The following is a 6572-nucleotide window of genomic DNA, read 5'->3' as shown; positions in this document are numbered from 1 at the left end:
GTTCTGTCAAGATGGGGAATCATATCACATATTTCATATGCGAGCTACAATCATGGCACATATATGAAATAACACAATATGCCTGACAGTTCTGGAATAATAAAAACTTGAAATTTGGAGGCTTGAGAGCAGGGAAAGATAATTTACTTGACAATTAAGAATTTTATTTTTATGGTTTGAAAATCTAATGGTTTCGTCCATCAGAAGATTCAGGAAAAAACTTACCAAAAAGAAAGAGAAAGAGAAAGAGAGAGGGAGAGAGAGAGAGAGAGAGAGAAACCTGTAAAGATTTTTCAATCCAGAGGAGAAACTTTATATTGGTTTATTAATGATAAAAAACCTAGGATTCATAAAATGCATACATTGTTTGATTATTGTAAAATTAGTTTATATAAGCAGGCCAGTACAATTTGCTGACTAGCCATCAATTATTATTTGACAGAAGTACCCCCAGATATTTTGATTAGTAGGCTTGCTAAGTGGGGGCAGGATAATTAAGTGCATACTTACATGGCTCAAAAATCGTATTCCAAATGACTTCTTAGATGGTTCCTCATCTAACTGGTGTGCAAGTACAATAATAAGGTTGTGTCCTGGGTCTTGTATTCCTTAATGCTTTTATTAATGACTTGGCTGAAGTGGTAAGCTTATCGGATTTGTAGATAACGTAAAATTGGGTGGAATAGTTAACACCCTAGAAAGCAGAAATCAGATTCAAGAACTTAATTGCCATGTGCAGAACTCAGTAATTCAGGGAAGTTCCTCCCCCTGCCTCCCAACTCCCCCAGAATGCACCAATCCAGACATTCCAGGGTTTTCCTGGAACTAAAGCAAGAACAGACAGCTATTTCAGGGCCAGACAATATAGGGACACCCAGTGAAGCACTTCCTGGTCCATAAAATGTATTTCTAAAAACTATTAACCACACCCAGAATGTCTGAATTAGCATGTATTCTGGAAGAAAAAGCATGCCACTTCCTATTTTCAAACTTTTCACTGAAGATTTCCAGGAATGTTGCCAAGTTCTGCTCAATTGCTATTGCCATTAGAAGGTTTGGGGCTTAGCTTTTATTTTAGAAGGTCATATGGATGTGGATCTTAACTGTACTACACCATTTTCTCCAATCTTCCTTCATTATGTCGCTTTTTTTTTTTTTACTGTGCATTACACTGTGTTTTTATTTGTATTATTGTTGGTCACACAGTCAGCCAGTTGTTTAGACTGGATTTGGCATTTTTATCCACCTATCGGGTCCTTCCCAAGGACCTGGGATAGGCAGATGTTGTCGTTTGATGGTATTAAAGGTATCATTGCAGGATGTGAGCTGTTCCAAATAAAGCTGCCTTTTGCAATTGACTGACGGTGATTTTGTCAATGGCGATGGTGTTCAAGTGGTGCTCCAGATGTTTTGGGATTGCACCTTAGGCACTTATAACCATTGGTACTATCTTTCCTTTCTTTTGCCACAATCATTCTATTTCTATTTGCAGGTCTTTGTATTTTGTGATTTTTCTCCAGTTCTTTCTCTTCTCTTCTGCTGTCTCCAGGTATTGCAATGTCCACTATCCAGACTTTTTTGTCTTTCTTATCAACAGTTGTTAAGTCTGGGGTGTTGTGTGGTAGATGTTTCTCTGTTTGAATTCTAAAGTCCCAGAGCACTTTAGCTTCTTCATTTTCTATTACATTGTATGTTTTGTGGTCTCATCAGTTCTTTCTTGCTGGCAAGTAGTATTTCTTGCAGATATTCCAATTCATCATTGTTGCTACTTTGTCATGCCCTTGTTTGTAGTCAGCTTGTATGATCTTCTTGCAGCAGCTGACTAGGTGGTCCACTGTTTCTTCAGCTTCTTTGCAGAGGCAGCATTTGCTGTCTGTTGCTGTCTTCTCAATTCTGGCTTTGTATGAATCTGTTTTAAGGCTTGTCTTGTGCAGCCAGAATTAGCCCCTCAATCTCTTTCTTCAACTTTCCTGCTCTTAGCCATTGCCAGGTCTTGTTGCTATCTGCTTTGCCTGCTAGTTTTTTTGTGTACTGGCCATGTAATACTTTGCTTTGCCATGTTTCTTTTCTATTTTTCATTTGATCTTTCTTGTAGCCAGTTTGGTCTCTTCAGTATTCAGTAAGCGTTCATGGTGTACTAGCTTCTTCTTCACTGTCCTTCAGATATTCTTCCAATGCCCTTTTTTCTTCTTCAACTGTCTGGTGTACTTGTAACATTCCATGCCCACCTATGCTCCTTGGTAAGTAGAGTCTGCCAACGTCACTGTGTGGATGAAGGTCATGATTCAATGTCATTATTTTTCTGGTCTTCCTATCCAGGGCTTCTAGTTCTGCTTGAGTCCAGTCCACTATTCCAGCTGTGTATCTAATGACTGGAATTGCCCAGGTATTAATTGCCTTGGTGGTGTTTCCTCCACTGAGTTTGGACTTTAAGATCTTCACTCTCACAATGTATTCACTACTAACCTTCTGACTTCAATGCGCTTGATGTTGTTAGCTTGAAGGATGCCCAGGTATTTGTAGTGATCTTCTTCATCCAGACTCTTGATGTTATTTCCATAGGGCATCTTGATTCCTTCAGTTTTCACTGTTTTTCCCCTCTTGATGGTCAGGGTGGCACATTTGTCCAATCCAAACTCCATTGCAATATTTTGGCTGTATATTTGGACAGTGTTGAGCAGCAATTCCATTTCAGATGGTGTTTTTCCAATACTGCTTCAGATCATCCATGTAAAGGAGATGGGATAACCTGGCAGATGTATTTGATGTTTGACATGTCCTGACTTGTTCAATATTGTTGACAGAGGAATCAATGCAACGACAAACAGTAGTGGTGACAGTGAATCTCCTTGAAAGACTCCTCTCTTGATGTTAACCTCTCCCAGTCTATCACCATTGACCAGTGACTGTGTCTTCCATTGTGACATTTATATTTGCACAAAGCTTCTGATGTTTCTACTGACTTCTGCTATTTCTAGGCACTTGATTATCCAATCATGTGGCAGGGAGTCAAATGCCTTCTTGTAATCAATCCAATCTGCATTCAGGTTGGTCTTCCTTCTCTTGCAGTTTTTCAAAATCATCTTGTCAATTAAGAAATGATCTTTTGTTCCTCTGCTGTTTGGGCAGTTTCCTTTCTGCTCAGGTGGAAAAAGCTTGTTTTCAACTAGATGCAGCTACAACACCAGTTAGCAATTTGAAAGTTGTTGGCAAGCAGGTAATTGGCCTGTAGTGGCCTGGTGCTGCTCCTTTTGTTGGATCTTTCATTATCGGGTAGGTTTTGCTAGATGTTAACCAATCTTCAATTTCACCTCCTTGCAGTATGTTATTAAACTGCTTGGCAATGAGTGGGTGCAGACCAGTCAGATTTTCCAACCAAAAACCATGCAGTTCATCTTCACCTGGTGCTGACCAATTCTTGATCTTCCTTGCCCTTTTCTCCACCATTTCTGCTGTTATTACAAGTTCTTTCGTTTCAGCTTCTTTTTTATTCCTATCCACTTCCTTTATCCAAGCTGCATTCTTGTTGTATTTCTTTGGGTTGTCCCATAACTGCATCCATAACTACACTGTTTCTTCTTTGTCAGGTATTGACTGGTTCATTGCAGTCTCTCTGTTGATGGATTGGTAGAAACATTTCTGATTCGACTGAAATTGGAGATTCTGCCTCTAGTGTGCAATTGGAGCTTCTTATCTGCTGATCTTGGCTATGGCTGTTATTTGCTGCTTTATTATTTCCAGTGTTTCTTTGATCTTCCTTGTTTCTAGGTGATATTTATCAGATATTCTTTGGTCTTCTTGTTCTGCATCTTCTTTTCTTTCATCTGTCCTTCCATTTCTGCACATATAAAAGTCTTGCTGCTGTTGTCATATAAAAGAATAAAGTCCCATGTTTTCTTTCAATCTGTTTATCTATCATACCTAAAAGGAAAACCTCTGGTTTCAATTATACATCCATTTTTAAAATTCTCTGTATTAAAGTATATATCAAATCCCAGTATTTCTTAGCTTTCTTACACATCCACCACAGATGGTGAAAAGTGCCCTCCCACTGATTTCCAGCATACATTTGACACTCCCTTATACATCTTTGACAATTTATCCAGTGTTAAATACCAATGATAATTATCTTATAAAAATTATCTTTCAGATTGTAATTAAGTGTAAACTTCAGTCCTTTACTCCACATATTTTCCCATTGGTCAAGCATTATATTATATCCAAAAAATTTTGCCCACTTAATCATTTTGCACATAATTAATATTGACAGTTTAGAGAAAAAGGCTGAAAGTAACATAATGACCTATAACAGAGAGAAATGTAAATGTCTTCAGTTATCAAAGGGAAGTTAAAGGAACAAGAATCAGGTGGAGGACATCTAACTTGATGACAGTCCTGGTGAAAAAGATAATGGAATAGTTATTGACTACAAATTGAAATATGAGTCAGGAATACGATGTGGCTGCAATTGAAAGGTCATCAACAAAAGTATAGTTTCCAAATCATGGGTAATATTTTATTCAGACTGTAGCTGAAGTTTAAGAAGGATTCAGACAAATTGGAACAGATCCCCCACCCCCCAGATAAACCCAAGGATAATCTGGGAACCATAAATCAAGTGTTATGATGAGAGATTAAAAGATCTGAAAATGTTGAAGCCTGAGAAGGCAATAACACTCTTTAAATACCTGAAATATGTGACACAGTAGAAGATCAAGATCAGTTTTCTATCATTCCAGAGTTTAGGACACAAAAGAGTGGATCCAAGTCATGGGAAAGGCAGATCCCAGTTGAATGGTAGAACCATTACCCCAATAAATGATGAGCTTTCATTTGCTGGATGTGCTTAAGCATGCTTTAATTTGGATTTCTGCACAGAGCAGGAGTTGGATTCAGTTGAAACAATGCCTTCTAGTTCTAGAATTCTATGTAAGATAATAGTCCTCACAGCATTTGGTTAAGAAAAAAAATCTCAATTATTTTAAAATAACAACAATAATAAAAATAGAACTGAGTTTAAGAAACTGTTCTGTAGTCACTAACCCTGTCAGATGTCCCTGGCAGGGATTGCAATTATACTAACTGTGTCAAAAGTTCCTCATGCTGTCAAGTCTACAATGACATTTTGCTAAAACTAAAGCTCGTGTAACTTTCTCTCTACTTTTACCCCCTCTCTCCCCCTTCTTCTTTGGCACCAGATTTCTTTCTCACCAAGTCGTGGCCTTGTGAATTCCTCACCCTGGTAACACCTCTCCTTCCTGGCCTTCGAGATGGTACTGGCTCTGTCTTCTTTCACTCCCCCCCGCCCCCATTACAAATGGCAGAATCAAAGCAAGCAAACCCAGCATTTATTATCCCCAATAAATCAGTCCTCTTTCAGCTATTCCTTCGATTGCTGCAGGTTCTGACACATACACTGTGTCCAGGAAATGTCTAAGATCTCATGAGCCCACGTACAAGGAGAGTATTGAGAACGGTTTGTTACCATTGAAAACCATTGGTTTTCCCCCACGCTTCTTTGCCATAGCACAAGTAGGGCAACTGGCTACATATTCGGCCATGTCTTTTCTGATTGCCAGCCACCAGAATTGTCTCCGGAGGAGATGTAGGGTTTTCACAAACCCAAAATGTGCAGCTGTTTTGCTGTCATGACCCCTTTCCAGCACTATTTTCCTAGCTTCAGCTGGCACGTACGGTCTGTTTCCCATCCACCAAGCTCCATTCCTTTCTGCTAGGGAGTCTTTGTTCTGTAGAAACCACTCGTCATTTTGCAAATACAAATTTAGCTCTTTTAACAGTTCCTCTTCTGGCTCTTCTCCTTTACTGTGCCCTTTGGTGACTGCTGCCATTGCATCCTGGCAAATTGGAATCACTGCCACTACGACCTTCTCTCTGCCTGTTGTGTTGCAGCAGTCGAGAGAGGGCATCAGCTAAGAAATTCTTCCCCTGCAGGATGTATTTCAAGGTGAATTTAAACTGGCTGAAGAATTGAGCCCACCGGGCCTGTTTTGGAGACAACTTCCATGGGGATTTCAAAGCCTCTAGATTTTTATGATCAGTCCAAACTTCAAAAGGTGACTCAGCTCCCTCCAAGAGGTGTCTACAGTTCATTAACACCCATTTTACAGTGAAGGGTTCCTTCTCCCACACTAACCATTTCCTCTCCATTTCGGTAAACTTCCGGGAGATATAGGCACAGGGATGTAACACCCCGTTGTCAGTTTTTTGTAACAGCACTGCCACAATTGCCACATCGGGTCTATCTGGGTCCGGATGTTTTAGAATGGGTTCTGCAGTGAACAGTCTTTTTAAGTGCTCAAATGCCTCTTGGCATTCTTCTCTCCAGTCCAAGGGTGCTCCTGGCTTTTGGGCTTTGATTTTATCCTTTCCCTTAGATTTTAACAAGTCAGTAAGAGGCAGAGCAACTTGAGCAAAATTAGGAATGAATTGGTGGTAAAAGTTAGCAAATCCCAAGAAACTTTGCAACTGATGCCTTGTTTTTGGCGGTTCCCAGCCCACTACATCACAGACCTTGCTTGGGTCCATCTCCACCCCTCGGCTGGAAATTCGAT

At 39.8% G+C, this 6572-nt stretch overlaps 1 pseudogene; it reads right to left on the bottom strand.

Annotated features, from left to right (window-relative positions):
• Positions 1 to 1309: 1309 nt before the first annotated feature.
• Positions 1310 to 2079, bottom strand: LOC148214616 (uncharacterized; annotated as a pseudogene).
• Positions 2080 to 6572: the final 4493 nt, after the last annotated feature.

This window comes from Python bivittatus, unplaced genomic scaffold (genome assembly GCF_059951505.1).
Source record: "Python bivittatus isolate LINGU-HERP-01145 unplaced genomic scaffold, Pbiv_v1 ctg000610_np1212, whole genome shotgun sequence".
NCBI lineage: Eukaryota > Metazoa > Chordata > Lepidosauria > Squamata > Pythonidae > Python > Python bivittatus.
Note: the sequence above shows the minus strand (reverse complement) of the source record. Positions and strands in the feature narration are given on the sequence as shown.